At 41.2% G+C, this 20,135-nt stretch overlaps 1 protein-coding gene and 1 long non-coding RNA gene across 2 annotated transcripts in view; one reads left to right on the forward strand and one right to left on the reverse strand.

Annotated features, from left to right (window-relative positions):
- Window positions 1-5,725: 5,725 nt before the first annotated feature.
- The window catches only part of LOC132865860 (zinc finger protein 271-like), a 53,756-nt gene continuing 39,346 nt past the window's right edge, over window positions 5,726-20,135 (forward strand). Inside the window, exon 1 of the mRNA XM_060898351.1 lies at window positions 5,726-5,795. The gene's annotated coding sequence lies outside the window, so the exon portion shown is untranslated. The remainder of the gene's footprint in view (window positions 5,796-20,135) is intronic.
- Window positions 12,114-18,086, reverse strand: LOC132865929 (uncharacterized). The gene is made up of 2 exons (XR_009650523.1): window positions 17,975-18,086; window positions 12,114-15,635 (listed from the first exon to the last, which is right to left on the reverse strand). It is a non-coding gene; the product is annotated as an uncharacterized LOC132865929 (long non-coding RNA).

A 20,135-nucleotide genomic window follows, 5' to 3' on the forward strand; every position in this document is an offset into this window, starting at 1 on the left:
GGGAATCTGTTGAGGGGGTGCAAGTGAAGACACAAAAAGTTGGACTGTTCAGGGATGTCCTCCAAATGCTGCTTCAAACTGCCCCAAGATTCATTCGCCATGCATTTATAAAACCACAACAAAGTCGCTTTTTTGAAGGGAAGAAGAAAGAGGGCAATAAAGGCTGTGTCGTCCTCCAGGTTGATTTTGCCGAAAATTACTCCGTGGGCTACCAGGATGAAATCCAGTCTGCACACTGGAATCAAAGCCAGATTACCATCTTCACGGCTGTAGCCTGGGTGAATGAGGAAGTGCAGTCCTATGTGATTGTCAGTGATGAGCTCCAGCATGACAAGAACGCCATCACAGCTTTTTTAACAACTCTTGTAAAAGACCTGGAAATTAGATTCCCAGAAATGCAAAAGCTCCACATTTTCAGTGATGGGTCAGCATCCCAATTTAAGAACCGCTTTGTGTGGTTTTTCCTGGCGTCCACCTTCATGGAAATCTTCCCTGCAATTACTGCAGAATGGCATTATTTTGCCACCAGGCACGGGAAAGGTGCCGTGGATGGAGTTGGGGGGACAGTTAAGAGGGCAGTGGGCACGGCTGTTCTCAGCAGAGAGGTGGTGGTGGCAAATGCAGAAAATTTTGCGGAGACGGCCAAGAAAGTCTGCCCCAAGATGGAGGTGCTTTTTGTGAGGCAGGAAGAAATAAAAGCGTTCTGCACCACACATGAGGTCGGAAGGTACTGGGAGCTGGTTACCCCTCTACCTGGCACACTGAATGTGCATTCAGTTTCCCCTGTAGCATGGGGCCAGGTGCAACACAAGCCATATTCTATAGCCACAACTACAGCAGAACATACACTTGTTCAACTGGATCCAGGTTCCAATGATGAAGAGACCAGCGATGAGGAGGGGGAAGTGGGAATCACAACTGGGGACTGTGTGCTGGTGGAATTTGAGGGGAAAAAGTCCAGGAGGGTGTATGTGGGCCTGGTCACCGATTTGGATGACAACATGGCTGAAATACAGTTTTTGAGGTGCAATGATGAATTGGGCCTGGTTTATATCATGCCGATCAAGGAGGACAAATCCTGGGTGACTCGGGATCAAGTCATCAGGCGACTGAATCCTTTGGTGGATAACAGAGGACGGCACCACTTCAGTGAGGCTGTGCAGGCTGAATAAAAAGGAGACCCTGCATATCAAATGAAATGCATACACAATCAATCAATAAATCAATCAAATACATACATACATACATAAATAAATAATTTATTTATTCACCTTATCTCATGTCTCTGTGTCAGTCTCTCTTATAATGTAAGACCCAAGCTAAAAAAAAATTGTGATCATGTACTATTCTGTATTGTATTATTGGCACATGACAATACAGCAGATTTTGAAACTTATAAAACTGCAAAACAGCATCCATGAAATCTTATTCAATAACTTAGAAAGTTGTTTTAACTAATATGGAGACTTTTTGGGGATATTCAAAGCCTTATGATGGTTAAATGGTTGGTTTTCCAAACAGAAGCAATGTGTATTTCACACACGTCACATCCATAACGGAATTATGTCACATCCATAACGCTGATTTTTTCTTCCTAGATTCTGCTTGAAATAGAAAATATTTTAAACAAAGGCTTTTTTTATTTTCAGCTAAGACTCCTTTATTAAATGCATGCCTGCATTTGGATATTATGTTTGCAATTTCACAGAGTTTGATGAATATGTGTAGTCACCCTGGAAATGGGGTATTTTTTCCGTCACATCCATAACGCATGTCTTTTTTGGCATTTTCTAGAGTTCTAAATGTACTATGGGAATTCTTTTTTTCCCATGACTTCTCCAATATGAGAGGTCTTAAAAATATACAACAAATTTTAAAATACTGGAAAGGAATAAATCAAGTCAAATCAAATCAAGTTTATTTGTACAGCGCTTTTAACAATAAACATTGTCGCAAAGCAGCTTTACAGAATTTGAACGACTTAAAACATGAGCTAATTTTATCCCTAATCTATCCCCAATGAGCAAGCCTGTGGCGACGGTGGCAAGGAAAAACTCCCTCAGACGACATGAGGAAGAAACCTCGAGAGGAACCAGACTCAAAAGGGAACCCATCCTCATTTGGGCAACAACAGACAGCCTGACTATAATATTAACAGTTTTAACAGATATAACCCTCAACTGTCCTCATGGGGCCGTCCTTCACAGGAGTGGGGCGATAAAACTCCGACCAGACACAGGGCACCAGGATGGATCAAGCAGGTCCGAGGGGCAGAAGAGGCCAGCATCTCAATCCCAGGATCAACTTGTAACTCAGAGGGACAGATGGGGGGGGGGGGGGGAGAGAGAGAAAGAAAACACGTTGTTAGGTATGCCCTAAAAATGACAAGTATTAAATCTGTGTGGTAGGCTCGCAGAGACGAGAGTCTTTACATCAGGCATAACACACAATGGCATGTTAATATGGTAAAAAATATATCATGACCTGCTCTGGCTGGATGCTTGATTGGGTGATGGGAGCACACTCCTCAGCAATGATGAGATGCAGATGGGACCCTTAGGCCTGGCCAAGACAATTCAGTTACATTTCACCGGGTCTGGGACATGCGACAGAATGTCTGACGGCCGATTCCCTGCAGGCTACGATAGCCAGTCGAGGTCCCCACCGTCTCCACCAAAAGATTTCCTGTTGACTCCATGTAACTCAGAGGGACAGATTTGGGGTGGGGGGGAGAGAAAGAAAACACAGGTGGTTAGGTATGCCCAATGTCACCTGAATAAGTAGGAACAGTATACATATTGCACCGAGTACAAGCAGGGACTCCGGCAACTAACTATGACAGCATAACTAAAAGGAGAGAGCCAGAAGGTAACACAGGCATGAGGGAGCCCCGGGACATAAAGCAGCCAGCCACTACACCGTCAACAAACTCGAGTGAGCAAGCGAGTGGGGACTGACAGCATCCATACATCCCAGTTTACCAAAACACTCTATGTCTGAGGACCCTCCAGATCTACTCCTTTACCTCATAAACACCATTAACAAAAGGCTTGACTAAACAGATATGTTTTCAGCCTAGACTTAAATGCTGAGACTGTGTCTGATTCCCGAACATTACTTGGAAGGCTGTTCCATAACAGTGGGGCTTTGTAAGAAAAGGCTCTGCCCCCTGATGTAGCCTTCACTATACGAGGTACCAGCAGATAGCCTGCACCTTTTGATCTAAGTAGGCGTGGCGGGTCATAGAGGAGCAGAAATTCACTCAGGTACTGTGGTGCAAGACCATTTAGTGCTTTAAAGGTCAATAGTAGTATTTTATAATCAATACGAGATTTGATTGGGAGCCAATGCAGTGTGGATAAGACAGGCGTGATGTGGTCATATTTTCTAGTTCTAGTAAGGACTCTTGCTGCTGCATTTTGAACTAACTGGAGCTTGTTTATGCACTTATTGGAACATCCAGACAGTAAGGCATTACAATAATCCAACCTGGAGGTAACGAAAGCATGGACTAGTTTTTCTGCATCATGCAATGACATTAAATTTCTTATCTTTGCAATATTTCTGAGATGAAAGAAAGCTATCCGGGTGATGTTATCAATGTGAGTTTCGAATGAAAGACTGGGGTCAATAATCACTCCGAGGTCTTTTACTGCTGCACGTGAAGAAACAGAAAGGCCATCCAGAGTTACTGTGTAATCAGAAAACTTACTTCTAGCTGTATGTGGTCCTAGCACAAGTACTTCAGTAATAAAAATTAACTAGGTCAGTTGTTGCCATTTTGAGTCCAAATGTCACATCCATAACGCTGGAATTGCTCTTCTCTCAGTTTTTGACCTAACCTCAGAGGTAGCATTAATCACTCCTGCAATAAAAATGACCAGATCTCTCTTCTCTCTCTCCTTGACTTCCTTTTCCTTCGCTGAGTCTTGCCTCTCCACCTGGTGGTCCTTCACTGTAACTGCATCCCCCCATGTCTCCCCATACTCCTGGACTGATCCACTCTTAACTGCTTCTGCATATGAGATTTTTCCCTTCAATTTCACGTTATGTATCTCTGTGTCTCTCCTCATAACCTCACAGCCCCAATACGCAGCACTGTGTGACCCTCCACAGTTACAGCATTTAGGTCTCGTGTCCTCACCACAATCTTCATACGCATGAGCTCCACCACATTTAGCACACGTCTGTTGCTACTTTGCAAACTTTGGCTGCATGACCAAACTTTTGACATTTAAAACATCTCATTGGGTTATGGATGAACTCCCTCACTCTATATCTCATGAATCCATAGTAAAGCTCTCTAGGCATCTCTTTTGTGTTAAACTCAATCAAAACTGACTCCGTTGCCTTCGTCTCAACACCCCTTGTCAACCGTTTTGCACTTTGAACAGTGTCACATTTTTCTCGTAGATTTTTAACAAGCTCGCTCATCTGCGTGGTCAAAGGAATGCCATAGATCACACCCTTACTACCAGAAGTACCAACCCTCACAACTCGTACTACCTTCACCTTCCCAATGATCTGCAATTTTCCTGCTCTCTCTGCCTGCTCTTCAGACGTGCAAACAATTAATAAATTGCCATCATTTAACATACCAGCATATCTCACCTCACCAACCTGCTTCTTGATAATATTCGTCAGCTTTATTGGATCCACGTTTTTCACTCCATCCCCTTCAAGCCTCACGACAACTCTAAAATTGTCATCCCTGTCTCTAACTTCCTTCGGCCGTACCGCCTTAAGTTTTTTCCTTAACTGCCAGCTACCATCATCCTCTTCTGAACCATCCATACTCCGACTCTCATCTTCCTGACTCTCCATAACTGAGAGCCAGCCCTCCCACCCTGCCTTCAACTGAGGGACCAAAAAAAAAAAAAAAAAAATTCGTTTACTTTTCAAAGAACTTTAAATCGTTCAGTCCTCGTAATAAACCGAGCGCCTCTCTCCGTCTACCGTTTTCAATTCCAAAATCAACTCCAAAGCGCAACAACAACAGTTGTTCACCGGCGACCAGCCTTTCCTCCCGCATCCTAGTCGCAGGCTGTCGCAGCCCAGTGAGATTTTTTTTTTTGGGGGGGGCTTTTTCCACCTCCACTGGACAGGACAGTGTAGAGACAGGAAACGAGCAGGAGAGAGACGGGAAGGGGGCGCCGTGCCATGGGTCTGCAGCCCAGTGAGATACTGGCTGAAGAACTCGCACTTCCTGTCTCACGGAAACTGACTTGAGAAGGGTTCGTGACAGCTTTGTGACACCAGCGATGCATTTGCGGGTATTTTGAGAGAAATTTTGTCGCACTAATTTTTTTGAACATGTTCAAAATATCAGCGATGAAGGAGCGACACTTTGCGACTCATGTGAGGAAATTGAGAAGCCCCGCGAATGTTTCAAGACACTTTTGAAACTCTCTCGCGCATGACGTTCGCAGGCTGTCGCAGCCCAGTGAGATACTGGCTTTTGGGTTCGGCTGGGATAAGCGTCCTCCACCCTGAAACTCCACTCCAGTCCAGGTGGTGGCGGTAACGCGTCCAGTAGCTGCTTCTCCAACCGCCAGAAAACACTGGAGAAGAAAAAACTGCCGCTCGTCTGAGCCGCTTTAGCCCCTCGAGTTATAAAAATAAAAGCACGTTATTGTGTCTGGCTCTGAGGATTTAAAACCCTTTAGCCCCTCGGTTTATAAAAATAAAAACACGTTATTGTGTCTGGCTCTGAGGATTTAAAACCCTTTAGCCCCTCGGTTTATAAAAATAAAAACACGTTATTGTGTCTGGCTCTGAGGATTTAAAACCCTGAGGTAAGTTAAACTGAAGGTGTGTTGTCGAATCCCAAATATATCTCCACTTTACTGTTTTAGGAACTCCGTTCAGTATGAAATAATGCCGTGTGCACCCTAGATAGTGCACTATTTATCCACTCAGGAGAGAGTTGTAGTTTGGCTAACCTGTTTAGTTGTATATTGAAAGTATTTAAATCTTCACTTCAAGTTTATTTCCATCACGGGTTGTTTTTTTCTCTTTCTCTAAATTGCGACTTCCTCGCAAGTCCAACTTTTTATTTCTCAAAATTTCAACTTGATTTCTCACAGACTTTTTTTTTCTCGGGGTTTTTATTTATTTTTTAAAAATTATTATTGTTATTGTTAAGCTAATCAGGCAGAATCACCCCCTCTGCAGTGTGTTGAGCAGAAAGCTTTACACACTGAAAATGAAAATGGATGAAATCATAGGGGACTGTTTTAGGCATGGTTTCCCGAACCGGGAGGTCTTGTTGTTGGAAGAATCGTATGGTGTTGAGCTCGAAGCCTCTGATCCCTGGAGAGAGAGAACTGTGTCTAACAATTAGCTCTGGCAGCAATGAAACCTCTTTAACCTTCATCCTACCAAGTGGGGTCCATCTGGACCCCGCACCTATATGTTTGTTTGCCATTTTAAAAATATGTGACATACTGCCTCACCGTTTTATGAATTTGTCGGAATTTATGTCTTAATTAAAACACTAAAGCACCAGAAGATCAGCTTTTTGCATTGTGAAGGTATAATTAATTTGTTACTGGGGTCCAACCGGACCCCAGAGTAAAGTTTATCTGTCTTTCATTTTATAATTGAATAGCACACTGAAAGTTAACTTCTTTTATTTCTTTTATGTTCCATAATGAAACTACCAAGGCATTCCTTCTTGGGGTCCATGTGGACCCCACTGCTGCAATAGAGATCTTGCAGTCACGTGACCGGAAAGTACACAACCGCCATCTTATCGGTCAAAAACACCGCTGAATACTGCTGCACTCGTGTACAGAATGGATCAATTTCAACCGACGGACTACACAGCTCATTTTTCTAATGAACAGATAACTAGCTATATGTCTAAAATAAACGATCTACAGATTAGTGACCCTTATAGCTTACCGGACGGAGTTTGCACGACCAGATGTTGAACTGCCAGTGGAATACTCAGACGTGTATAATTACCTCATTATCTTTCCCTCGCTGTTCAGTGGTGAAGCACTGCGTGCCTATAAATCTCTGGACAGTTATCTTTACAGAAATTCAGGATTTGTCAGCGACTCAGATGTGGCATCTTGTAAACAAGAATCCTCATTGGACGGGTAAGTCACTTAAGTATTGAGTATAGCACTGACCAGCCGATTATAGAATAAGGTAATTACAGCTGTAATTCCAAATCGTCCGTCTTGTTTACATGGATCTGGCGTTGGAGAGGTAGAGGCTTAGCAGTGGAGGTTTGAGTGGCTGTTTTCTGAGCTTAGTCAACAGGCCAGCTCTGCAGCCTCGCTTTTGCTTCCGCTCCCGGCGCCGCCTCCTTCGCTTTGCTTCCGATAACAATCCACGGAGACCCTGCTGGTCTCGCTTTCTCGTCCGGAATGTTGTGCATGCGATGGAAATCACTACAAACCGTCATTTTCTGCTGGAAACCAATGTCCAGTAAGTCCATACGGTTGTAGTGGATATTGAAGTCCGGTACAGACGAACAACACGCAAAAATACACACAAAAAACATAAAAAACATGCACAGGTAGGGAGAGCTTGTAGCCGCAGCCGTTGTAGTAGAATTGTATATAGTAGGGTTTTCCAGAAGAAAAGGTAGAAGTAAAAGCAGAAGTAGAACCAGAAGTAGAAGGCGGAATATGGCGTTTGACCGACAAGATGGCGTCTGTCACAATCTGGATCGGCTGTGACGTCACATGCAAGTGCTCCATAAGCACAGGCTGCAAAACAAAAGCCCTAAATTATTTTACAATTACTTTTTTGTGTTAAATTCTGTAAGAAAAGACCTAAGTTGTAATCCAGAATGTCTTACAGCTGCATGAGCTGCAAAAATCATGTATATAATGGCAATTTTTTTGTGGCGCTATAATTTGCTACATGTATGCTAGTTATTGCAATATTATTGCAATGTTATTGCATTTATAATACATCATTGATATTCAGCCATAGTGGATTTTGTTCTTCAATAAAGTTATGTCTGTTTGCTGCATTGAATTGGTTCTTACTGCATTGATTTGAAGGTATTCCCTCCTGGGGTCCATATGGACCCCGCCTGGTAGTTTGTGTATGTAAAATTGGCTGGTAGGATGAAGGTTAAGTGTGTTCTTTATGCCTTGGGCCCTTTAGTGTATTGCTGTTAGTAATACAAGATGTTCTGAACAAAACTTATCTGGTGATTTTGTCTTTATAAGCTTTAATTTTAAAGAAAAGTATTGGGGTCCAAACGGACCCCACATGGTAAGATTAAGGTGTAAAATAGCATGGTAGGATGAGGGTTAACTCAGGGCTGGTTTTATACGCAGGGCTTTATTAGGCACTGCAAACTCTTCTTTTGCGTGTTTCTTCTTCTTCTTAAACTTATTCATCTTCCGTACAAATTTCGATTTCGAATAACCCAATAACCGTACATCACACACAGACAAACAATACATCAAAATGTGCGGCTCGATCGGACTCGGTGTGCTATTACTTTGTTCAGCATTCTATGATTTTTTTTGTGATGTAGTCGCGAAAAAATCACGCAAAATTTCCCATTCATTTCTATGGGAATAAATGAAAAAAATCGCACATTTTCAACGTTTTTCAAACATCCGCTGCTCCTAGAGACATGATTCAAACTTTAAAACGGAGACAAACTTCTCCTGTGTGGATCTGGCATTCAACTTTTTTGCTAGGTTGTATACTTTTTGATCAGTCACAGATCAAACACCATGATCAATTCTGGAGAAATTCAGACTTTATAATGAGTGTCTATGCAGTCGAGCTAGAGTGAGCTAGAGTAGAGCACAGCTTTAAAAAATGCTCTACATTTCTCATTAAAACTGTTTTCAGCCACAAATTTCACTCTACCAGAGCATTTTTTAACATTTTTTAACATAGTTACTGGGAGACCATTTGGCCAGATTTGGTCTCCTAGTCAATGCCAAACCAGCTTCACTGGGAGACCAAATTTTAAACCAAGTTATGTCTTATCATTTGGTTCAATCAGTTGCAATTAATTAACCAAGTACCATGTAAGTATACATTTAACAAGGAAAACGAAGATCTATGTTATAAGATATACACACAAGATCATGTTGATTCTCATCTCATTATCTCTAGCCGCTTTATCCTGTTCTACAGGGTTGCAGGCAAGCTGGAGCCTATCCCAGCTGACTACGGGCGAAAGGCGGGGTACACCCTGGACAAGTCGCCAGGTCATCACAGGGGTGACACATAGACACAGACAACCATTTATACTCACATTTCACACCTACGGTCAATTTAGAGTCACCGGTTAACCTAACCTGCATGTCTTTGGACTGTGGGGGAAACCGGAGCACCCGGAGGAAACCCACATAGACACGGGGAGAACATGCAAACTCCACACAGAAAGGCCCTCGCCAGCCATGGGGCTTGAACCCGGACCTTCTTGCTGTGAGGCGACAGCGCTAACCACTACACCACCATGCCGCCACAAGATCATGTTGGTTAAGAAAAACAAAACTAAAATTTGGTTACTGAGATGGCTGATGTCAGAATCCGATGTCATTACTGTGTAACTTTGAGTGTCTTTGACATAACACAAGGGCAAATACAGCCCCAATTACATACCGTATAACGGCGCCCAAATTACGGGCTTGTCAAAAGGCCCAAAATAGAACTTACGAAAATCGCCCAAATTAGAAGAAAATATCCTGTTTCATACGGGTGGAGAACCCAAAATACTTTTAAATTATTGTTAAATGTCATTTTTTTGGCATATATATTTCAATTTGTTGTTCAGTTGCTTCATAACATGAAGTGAACATGAAATGCATCTAGCGATTACCGTAAACCATGTCTGAGTCTGACGTCTGAATGTCATAAAATATACTTCCTTTGTTTATGTTGTGAAATTCTCAACGATTCATGATAACACGTGGCTGTCGGTTTGTGATACTGTTGATAGTATAGATTGACAAGTGGTCGTCATGCTGGGTCGTGGTAGACCTAAGACAACTGGTAAATCACATAATAAGAACAGCAGTTCATATATTCATGGAAAACGCACAATCGATGGCATTATTTAGGCTACGTTTACACTAGACCGTATCTGTCTCGTTTTCTTCGCGGACGCACTGTCCGTTTACATTAACCCCCCTGAAAAAGCGGGGAAACGGGAATCCGCCAGCGTCCACGTATTCAATCTAGATCGTATCAGCTCCGGTGCTGTGTAAACATTCAGAATACGCGAATACGCTGTGCTGAGCTCTAGCTGGCGTCTCATTGGACAACGTCACTGTGACATCCACCTTCCTGATTCGCTGGCGTTGGTCATGTGACGCGACTGCTGAAAAACGGCGCAGACTTCCGCCTTGTATCACCTTTCATTAAAGAGTATAAAAGTATGAAAATACTGCAAATACTGATGCAAATACTGCCCATTGTGTAGTTATGATTGTCTTTAGGCTTGCCATCCTTCCACTTGCAAGTAATAAGTGATCTGCGCTGGGATCTCACACACAGCGGCTCAGTCCCGAATCGTGGCTTGTTCACTTCACTCGCGCGCTCTGTGAGCTGCGCAGGGCCGGAGTGCGCACCCTCCAGAGGGCACTCGCTGTTCAGGGCGGAGTGATTTGGAGCGCAGGATGCCTGCGGAGCCGAGCGTATCCGCGTATTGGTGTTGCTGTGTGCACGGCTAACGGTTTTAGTGTCAACGCGAATCGTTTTAAGAACGTTAATCTGATGATCCGCTGATTCGACGTAATGTAAACGTAGCCTAAGTCTACAGGCGGGGGAATGGGGAGGTTTATCACACGACAGAACAGTCAGAAGACATCAGACGATATTGTTGACAAGGTCGAGGTCATTGACTTGTCGTCTGCAACAGCTGCCTTACAGTTGCCAGGCACGCTATGGATTTTTATGACATATTTTATGTGAGACTTTTATGTAATCTGCTTTGTACCAGCTTATTTTTAAACTTAAGTGAAAATTATTTTTATCCCATTTATGCCCAAATTAATTTATACCAAATTATATTGGAAGTTGAATTGAAATAGATGTGTGCCCAAATAGATGTTGTGATCATAATTAGGTTTACAAAATATTTTTATCTTTATTTATTCAGAATGTTGGAGAAAACTTTTGACTTTTTAGATACAGCACTACTTTATACTTGCACATGATTATGTAATTTCTATTATTTTTATTGCTCGATATATTTTATAATTGGTTAAAAAAATTACTAAAAATGATACGTCAAAAATTTTCGGCATGCTACGCGTGAAAATATTTTTTTAAAAAAATTTTAGGCTCGCTATGGTGCCCAAATTAAAAACCTGTCTTTGCCCCTCTAACATTTGTGCTTGGTAATTGCTCTTGATAGCTGTGTAGTGACTGTAGTGTGTTTGTCTGTATGGTGATTGGTGAACCATTTTGCGTCACAGAATATGCCCCAGCGGTGCAGCCGCATGGACTCTGTGGCCTGCGATTGTATTGCCCAGACCGGTTGGTCTCCTAGTGGAAAATCCTTAAAAAATGCTCTGCACTCTACACACACAATTTTCTCAAAAGTTGGAGTCACACTTGTCTTGATTCACATGATGTGTCTACCTAAATGATAGGATTTACAGTTTTCTCACAAGAAGCCTCAAAGTGACAGGTTCACAGCCCAACTGCTCCATTGACTCCCATTATAATCACGACAGTGCTTTTACTACAAAATCAGAAATGTCAGTTGTTTTCAACTCGCTCTGTTGTCCACATTTTTTACACTAGGGACAAAAAAATTACATCAATGTGTTCATGAGAGCCTTGTAGCGCTCAATGTGAAAGAATTTTGTGAATACCTCCTTTCATTTTCGTGTAAATCGCTGTTGTTCAAGGAGAAGGAAATCTGAGAAAAAGCTCTCTTTGCCTGTAATCTTATGTCTCTGCTCTGCACCTGAGCACCGTCACCAAGGCAACAAGCTCCAGTCAGGGAGCAGATGGGGGAGGGGCTGCTCTCTCTCTCTCTCTCTCTCTCTCTCTGTTAGGTTCAACCCAGTTAGAAGGTCCATCGGTCAACTTATTTCTCGGGACCCCCGCCCTCGTACCACCTGCAGAATTCTGGGACGGAACACCGCAAAAAAACAGAGAACCAGAGATCGGTTTAACTACTGTTTATTCACAGTATTCTCGCCAAAGATGAAAGATTACAAACACCTTTTATAACAAATCATAATCTCTCCAAACGGCTATTGTGTCTATCAAATGTGTGTGTGTTTGTATGTGTGTGTGTCTCTATGGGAGGGTGTGAGTGAGTGACATCATTTTGATATGTGTCTATGTGCTAGGTCAGCAAATCACATCTTAATTCCATATGTATGTGTGTGTGTGTGAATGAAACCTTCAATCATAAGCAAAATAATATTTCAGCAATTCAGCAATTTCATTTACGCACGTCAAAGCACGCGAGATGTTTTTACGACAATGTTTTAAACAAAGACTATGTTTGGTCTAACAAAAGTGTTCTTCTCCACTGGACGAAGGTCAGGCTACACAGGAACAGTTTAAAATCACTGCCATAGTATATGCAATAGTCCAAAATAATAAAGGATCTTAAAAAGCTCTAAAATATAAAGTCTTAACTCTTTGTTCAGCAATAAGGCTACCATTACATCCAACATTAAAGTGTGTGTGGGTCGATCTGACATCAAAACAGACCTTGGCGTCGTTCAGACACATCTCTGATCAAAAATACACATTTCATAAACAAAATGTTCCCAAACAATGTCCAGCCAAGACAGAAGGTCATTTTTAACTGAACCTTAAATTTAATCCTTAATTTTAATAAATTACCATGAATCACCATTTTAATAAATTACTGCCTTCTTGGTCAAGAATAATACTTATATAAACCTAACAATCCCCCCCTTTGATAATAGTATCATTATTATCAAATCCTAGGACCATATATTATCACCTCATGATCATATATGTGATTACATCGAGAATTAATCTTGAGTTAATCTTTGCCCTTCTTGACGTATATTGGTGCTCAGAGGGCGGGCATGCCCGATCAGCCCTCGTCCCACCTCACCGGAGCTTAGAGAAACTCAAATACACGCTACTTCCTTCAGAGTAATTTGTTCTAAAACAGTGAGGAAAAATGAAATTAGAAGGGTACTATAAGGGAATTATAGGGCATATCGACCTATAGTGAGAACAGAGTCCTGTAAGAATACAGAGTTTCAGAGCATAGAGATGTGTAATAATAGTAGAAAACGGCATCAGATGAAAGACATAACACATTCGTGTGGTGTGTGCTTGTGCAGTCCAGTTAGCGAAGTTAGTCCAGAAGATGTTGTCTCGAAGTCCAGCTCGAGCGGGTAACCCTGCTCCAAGCAATGAAGTGGTCCAGAAGGCTCGGGCGGGTAACCCTGCCCCGAGCAAAGATGAAGCAGTCACGAAGGCTCGGGCGGGTAGCCCTGCCCCGAGCAACAATGAAGTCATGAAACCCGTGATGAGGACTGTCATGGTTGTAGTGAGGATGATTGGTTCCAAATGGGGCGCAAGATCTCTTCCCCTCTTTGTTCACAACGTCTTGAGGATTCTCAGTCGAATCTGTGTAGAGCTCAGAAATAGAGAGACAGAGAGAGAGAACAAAGATTCTCGGGACACAGAGAAAACGTTAGTAGCAAACTTGTCATTGTAACACAACTTTGTTATGGAGCCTTCTTCAATCGCATGGCATGGATCCACTGTGGAAAAAGATCAGTTAAAACAGCAGCAAAAGTAATGGCGACTATCTCTGCAGGCCCATTATATTGTTTTCCCAATTGTCAAAATCATTACTTTAAAAAGTCACACCAGCACCTGTCTCCCACGTGAAAGGGGTGTGTGGTGGAGATATTGTATTATTGACCTTGGTACAAATTTTATGCAACTTATCTATAAGGGCTGCAGAATACTCATCCATATGCATTTTCAAATCAGAGGTACCCGGAGCTGGAGTTCCCTTCTTCCAGGGGAAGAATATTATTCCAAAGATAATTTCTTGGTGTCATACGAATTTCAGCCAGAATGAATTATGGATTACAGAACCAAACCTGTGTCCTGCATGACCTTAATTAATTTGTCTTTCAATGTTCGATTAGTACGTTCTACGATACCAGAGGATTTAGGAATGTGAAAACACCAGTTTAGTTTAGAGATACTTACAAAGGTTTTGTGTGACTTTTGAGGTAAAACGGGTACCCTTGTCTGAGTCTATGGCATTTGAAACCCCATAACTATAATAATAATTATTATTATTATTGATTTCTTATTATTTTATTGTTGTTATTTTATTGTTCTGCTTTTATTGTTTGTTTTTCTTATTTTACTGTCCAGTGTCCTTAGGTACCTTGAAAGGCACTTATAAATAAAATGTATCATTATTATTATTATAACTAGGTATCAAAACGAGTAACTACCTTCGTGTTCTCTCGAGAACAGGGAAAAACTTCTACCCATTTAGAGAATTTGTCCACAATCAAGATGACAAAAATCAAATGAGAAAGAAAGAGCGTATGTCTCATGCAGAATATCAGGCTGATATTGGTTGAACACACAGAATAACCACAGAATAACCATCAACAAAGAGTACTTCCCCCATCCCTAGAGGGCTGGAGGGAAGAGATCAGACCTGATACTAGTAGTATGTGCGATTTTTAGACAGACAATATCAATGCCATCTCAAGTATCATCCCGAGAATTAAGGAGGCGTGCGAGAGCGCGACCTACATTATCAAAAGAGGATGTGACACGAATTTCGAGATTGTTAGTGGAACAGAGAATAAATAGTCATATGTTAATTTAATTATCTATTAAATTACTGATTAATTAATTTAATGGGTCTGTCAATTTTGCAACCATCAAACCATCAAAGCACATGTGGAGACAGCTCCCAGACACGCAAGTAAGCCTTGAGCAACAATGTCTAATGTTTTGGATAAAAACGCACAATGATGCATTCCCCCCCCACGCTCCCCAGAGGCTGTGCCCTGGTGTTCACAGGCATAGAGGTGGAAGGGCTTGAAGTGAGCAGGTAACCCAGGGGCGGAACAAAGGGTGCTTCTGAGGGAGTGATAAGCGACCACCATAGCGTCAGTCCAGGTCAAAGGATGTTGCAGTGGATCGTGATGAGAGATTGCGGAACGGAGAAGCTTGTCATATAAAGAGCAGTCAGGGATCCATTTTCTGACCCAGAAAAGACATCAGTGCAAAAGTTCAAATACTTAAGTGTCCATGCAATATTGCAGCTTGGTTCTGGAAACCTTAAAGCCCTTATGCGGCAGATGTTGAAGCAGGCGCAAGTGTCAGTGTCTTGGCAGATTTCTGGTGATTTCAGCAGATACCAGAACACACAGACCACAGAGTCCTGAGGGAGGGAGAAGGTCACAGAGCACGTTATGAATTACAGCTGAAAAAACAAACAAACAGCAGGAGAGTCAAATGAAACCTTGAGTCCAAACGCTATCTCCTCATGTGCGTGGAAAAAGGCAGAACAGAGATCATTAATTTTCATTAATGGAAAAACAGCAATGATGAGCAGGAACCTGTGACATTACAGAAGAAACAATCAATTCATTAATCTTACGTAAATCTTGTGTAAAGTGTCTCACCACGCCTTGCTCGAGAAGAGACTGTAGGATGACATGGATCCAGAGAGAGAGAGGTACTGCTTAACATAAACAACTTAACTCTGTTTCTTGCTGAAAAAAATTATGGTTAACTAAATACATTAAAAGCCTATCCATTCCATATCCTCTGTGGTTTTTAAAAGCAAAAGTATGGAGGTTTAAAACTCAGCAAGCATTTCATATCAATAGTTCGAAATTAGTAGGAACATGGTTAAGCTTAGCCTCATAAGTAGCAATAAGTTTAAAGAAAGAAAAGGAGATAAAAAACAGGGCAAATTGAAATGACAAACAATTTCACTGAATGTAATTTGAATAAAATTGAATAGCTGATAAGCACTCTTTGTTGGATTCGATATGTGACAGAGACTCAAAATACATTTTTAATTCAATTAACAGTATTAATGAGAATTGGTTGTCTGTCTTGGACATTTTGACTTTATGTATATGGAATTTACCTAATAATATAAAGAGATTACTTCTCATCTCATCATTATCTCTAGCCGCTTTATCCTTCTACAGGGTCGCAGGCAAGCTGGAGCCTATCCCAGCTGACTACGGGCGAAAGGCGGGGTACACCCTGGACAAGTCGCCAGGTCATCACAGGGCTGACACATAGACACAGACAACCATTCACACTCACATTCACACCTACGCTCAATTTAGAGTCACCAGTTAACCTAACCTGCATGTCTTTGGACTGTGGGGGAAACCGGAGCACCCGGAGGAAACCCACGCGGACACGGGGAGAACATGCAAACTCCACACAGAAAGGCCCTCGCCGGCCCCGGGGCTCGAACCCAGGACCTTCTTGTTGTGAGGCGACAGCGCTAACCACTACACCACCGTGCCGCCAAGAGATTACTTATTAAATTTATTATTGTGAGAAAGTGCCAAAAATAATGATTTTCTCTGCCCATTGCAGATTTCTGTGGCTGTCCTTTCCTGCTGTTCTTGCATGAGTTGTTTGTTTATATTATAGCTATCTGTAACAGTCTGGGAGTCTTATCTCATTGTTGACTGAGAAAGAGACAGAGAGACTATAGAGACGGAACAATTATTCAAAATATTATTTATAATAGGACGACAATTATTCAAAAAATGTCAAAAATGAAGTAAAAAGCGGGTTAGCTCGCTGTTGAACTAATTGCATGCTTCCCAGACAAGACAAGTCCACATTTCGCTAAAACGCGTCAGAAACAGGAGTATATAGGATGTTTAAAGGTTAGAATTACATATGATTAATAAAAATACCACTACACCAGCGGCGGTGAGAGCGCTGAATCCTAACCACTAGACCACTACACGATCAGTTTTAAAATGTTTTAGATCAACATTAAACATTAGGTTAAACATTAAATTTTTCGGCATTTCCATTCACACGTAAGGTAAATATATTCGATGCCTTTTATTATGCCTTTAAACAGGAAGTGGTATAATATTCAATATTTTAAAAATGATTCCTGATAAATATCTTCAAATCTGAAAGTGATATTTGATTTGGCTGAATTAATCAAACTCATCTCATCTCATTATCTCTAGCCGCTTTATCCTTCTACAGGGTCGCAGGCAAGCTGGAGCCTATCCCAGCTGACTACGGGCGAAAGGCAGGGTACACCCTGGACAAGTTGCCAGGTCATCACAGGGCTGACACATAGACACAGACAACCATTCACACTCACATTCACACCTACGGTCAATTTAGAGTCATCAGTTAACCTAACCTGCATGTCTTTGGACTGTGGGGGAAACTGGAGCACCCGGAGGAAACCCACGCGGACACGGGGAGAACATGCAAACTCCACACAGAAAGGCCCTCGCCGGCCCCGGGGCTCGAACCCAGGACCTTCTTGCTGTGAGGCGACAGCGCTAACCACTACACCACCGTGCCGCCCTTAATCAAACTCTAAGCCTTAAATATATTTCTTCTGTTTTTACCATGTCTGTTTAATTTAAGTGAATGTTTTAAAAATGGTTTTTGTGTTATATTTGCTTGTACAGTTATTTCATTATTTAAGGTCTGAACGCATAGAATTACTGCCCAAATCTGATGAGACGAGAGTTTTGCCCTAAAGAGCTGCTTTTTCTTTTATCCAGTGCACATGCCCAGTTCACAAGCATCATGGGAACTGGAGTTCTCATAATTTTGAAAACTTCGTATTCATCATTTATAAGATCTAGACATGAAACTGTATTAATAGCTGCACTATTAATTATTAAAACTCATTAATAGTCTTGTAGAGTGCTCGCAGACCACTCGTGACTTTCCTGATAACCTTCCAGTTACAAGTTTCGGACTATCAACACACAATGAATATAAAATAAAATACAGATGATCTACTCACCAAACGCTGAAACTAATTGATTAAGAAGCAGATTTTTCCTCTGATGATGTTAAGGGAAGAGGATCTCTTCTCTTGGATTTCTAACAGTGATGAGATTCACAAACGATTCGGATCTTCTTAGGGACGAAACATAAATGACTTGATCAAGCGAATCGATACAGACGCATGGACTGCATTTGTTGAGTTCATGCACACGTAATGGTTTGAGGAAAGTTCATACTTTAATTTCATGCAGCATGAAAGTGTTTACAATTTGAAAACAGGAATACAAATAAGGTTTCCGTAGTTTCTGAGTCAAGAATCAAGAGTGAATCAAGTAAATTGATTCACACGCATATGAGTTTGTTCTAAAGAATCGATTCAGTGAAGCTTTCGTTGAGATCATAATGCACAATATACAGAATGTCCGTATTTTATATGGATTTGATTCAATAAGCATAGTATACGGGCGTACGAATAAAGTTATACGGATTATTTTTAACAAAAAAACCTTCAATATTTATTTAGAGCTATAATCAATTCCCACGATGATAAAAGCACATAACATTTACACTTTGTGTTTTTTTTTGTCAAACATTGAAGCTTTGTATTCATTCTTAAAGTTTATTGAATAAAAAGTACCTGGGATATATCATTGTTAATTATCATTCAAATTTTAGGTAAATCATTTTAATTTGCATCTTATAAGGATTTTATAAAGGAAATAAGGATTTTGGAAGTTTGTTATACAGGTTTGATTGACCAAAGGTTTGACATTTATGCACACCAGGAACACAGTTCTGACTGTTCATGTCCAGAGTACTGATTTGTTGTTTCATTATTTTGTGATATATAAATGCTAAAACAATTAAAGATACATTACACAGCTCCCAGAGATTGCAAATACCTGAATGAGGATAAATCAAAACTGAGCCGGCCAAACTGTCTAGAATCTGTGTAGAATGCTAAACCACATCCAATCCCGTGGGTTTTTTTCTCGGGGTCCGGGTACCTTAATACAATAATACAATTAATATAATACAATTTTTCCCCCCATGGTGGCACGAAGGAATCAGTCCCGAGATTAATTAGGGTAATTATTTTGGGTTTAACATAAAAAGCGCGCTCTTCCCGTGACAGCTCCTTCACTTCACTAGGGTCACCTTCCCGTAAACAAATTACGAGGATAGCCTTCCTGTGTTTTTACACGAGGTTTAACCAATCTTCCCGTGGCTCTAAAGAACATCCCGTAAACAAATTCTATGAGGATCACCAAAATAAAAACATCCCGTAAACAAAAGTCTACGAGGATCACACGAGGATTATCATCGTCCCGTGCCTTTACACGAGGATTACCAATAAAATCGTCCCGCAGACAAAATCTACGAGGATTACCAAATAAAAACAACTGGTTTTTTTTTTCTGATACTACCAACCAGGCGGAAGTCCAACCAATCAAACTAATCAATTAAAATAATTTACTCCTTACCTGATTGGGAAGTATCATCCCGGACGAGCCCCCAAATTGTTAGGTTCAACCCAGTTAGAAGGTCAATCGGTCAACTTATTTCTCGGGACCCCCGCCCTTGTACCACCTGCAGAATTCTGGGACGGAACACCGCAAAAAAACAGAAAACCAGAGATCGGTTTAACTACTGTTCATTCACAGTATTCTCGCCAAAGATGAAAGATTACAAACACCTTTTATAACAAATCATAATCTCTCCAAACGGCTATTGTGTCTATCAAATGTGTGTGTGTGTTTGTATGTGTGTGTGTGTCTATGGGAGGGTGTGAGTGAGTGACATCATTTTGATATCTGTGTCTATGTGCTAGGTCAGCAAATCACATCTTAATTCCATATGTATGTATGTATGTGTGTGTGTGAATGAAACCTTCAATCATAAGCAAAATAATATTTCAGCAGTTCAGCAATTTCATTTACGCACGTCAAAGCGCGCGAGATGTTTTTACGACAATGTTTTAAACAAAGACTATGTTTGGTCTAACAAAAGTGTTCTTCTCCACTGGACGAAGGTCAGGCTACACAGGAACAGTTTAAAATCACTGCCATAGTATATGCAATAGTCCAAAATAATAAAGGATCTTAAAAAGCTCTAAAATATAAAGTCTTAACTCTTTGTTCAGCAATAAGGCTACCATTACATCCAACATTAAAGTG

This window comes from Neoarius graeffei, chromosome 18 (genome assembly GCF_027579695.1).
Source record: "Neoarius graeffei isolate fNeoGra1 chromosome 18, fNeoGra1.pri, whole genome shotgun sequence".
NCBI lineage: Eukaryota > Metazoa > Chordata > Actinopteri > Siluriformes > Ariidae > Neoarius > Neoarius graeffei.